The sequence below is a fragment of the Echinops telfairi genome, unplaced genomic scaffold, assembly GCF_000313985.2.
Source record: "Echinops telfairi isolate 266 unplaced genomic scaffold, ASM31398v2 ScPeMD7_4;HRSCAF=17, whole genome shotgun sequence".
Taxonomy (NCBI): domain Eukaryota; kingdom Metazoa; phylum Chordata; class Mammalia; order Afrosoricida; family Tenrecidae; genus Echinops; species Echinops telfairi.
This window is the reverse complement of record NW_022103900.1, coordinates 1,684,124-1,685,229: the sequence shown is the minus strand read 5'-3', so window position 1 is coordinate 1,685,229 and position 1,106 is coordinate 1,684,124. Positions and strand designations below refer to the sequence as shown.

General features: G+C 37.5%; 1 protein-coding gene across 2 annotated transcripts in view; it reads left to right on the top strand.

The window, feature by feature from the left end:
• The window catches only part of RAPGEF4 (Rap guanine nucleotide exchange factor 4), a 401,293-nt gene that overhangs the window by 136,474 nt on the left and 263,713 nt on the right, over positions 1–1,106 (top strand). The gene's annotated exons all lie outside the window — the stretch shown is intronic.

Genomic DNA, 1,106 nt, shown 5'->3' with positions numbered 1-1,106 from the left:
AAAAATCATTTTATTGGGGTCTTGTAAAACTCTTATCACAACCCATACATCCATGCATTGTGTCAAGAACATTTGTACATATGCTGCCATCATCATTCTCAAAACATTTGCTTTCTACTTGAGCCCTTGGAATCAGCTCCTCATTCCCCCCCCTTCCTCATGAACCCTTGATAATTTATAAATTTTTTTTTCATGTCTTATACTGACTGATGTTTCCCTTCACCCACTTTTCTGTTGTTGGTTTTGTTTGTTGTTTGTTTAGTTTTCTTTTAGGGAGAAATTTTCATGTATTAATCCAAAGAATATTTATGGAGTATTTAGTATTTAGTATTATGCCAATGAGACTCCCAAATATAACATCTAAGCCCTGAGACCAAGGATATTAATTTCTAGGGCAAGCCTACAGGTATGCACAGTTGAATATCAATACTGTCAAGGTGAAATACAACAGTATCGGAGAGAGTAATGGACCAAGGAATGATGAAATGATCAATGTCATATTTTCTCTCCTCTTAAATACTTGAAAGCCTTTTTACTCTTTAGTACATTATCTTGGATTTCATGTCTAATTCAAAGATTTCATAGAATTTTACATCTTCCATTGAAATCTTAGGGTATATTGTCCTCGGGTCCAAATTACTCATACATAATATTTTCCATTAAGTATCTGCATTGGCTTGCATTTTTGTATGTTTATGGCTGTCTAGTCCTGGTCGGTTCAGAGATTCCGAGCAGGAGGGAAGCTACTTGCTTATCTTTAAAGGAAGAATTTTCTCCCTGGAGGGAAGCCATTCCCTTAACTGAGCAAACAATCCTGGAAGGCAGAGGAGCAAGTGAGTACCCACCTTAACAGGAAATTATGTGTTGGGCTGCTAACCTCAAGGTCAGCACTTGAAATCCACCAGCAACTCCATGGGGGAAAGAGAAGGCCACCTGCCTTTTTTTTAATATCATTTTATTGGGAGTTTGTATAACTCTTATCACAGTCCATCCATCCATCCATTGGATGTCAAGCACATTTGTACATTTGTTGCCATCATTGTTCTCAAAACATTTTCTTTCTACTTGAGCCCTTGGTATCAGCTCCTCATTTTTTCCCCTCTCCC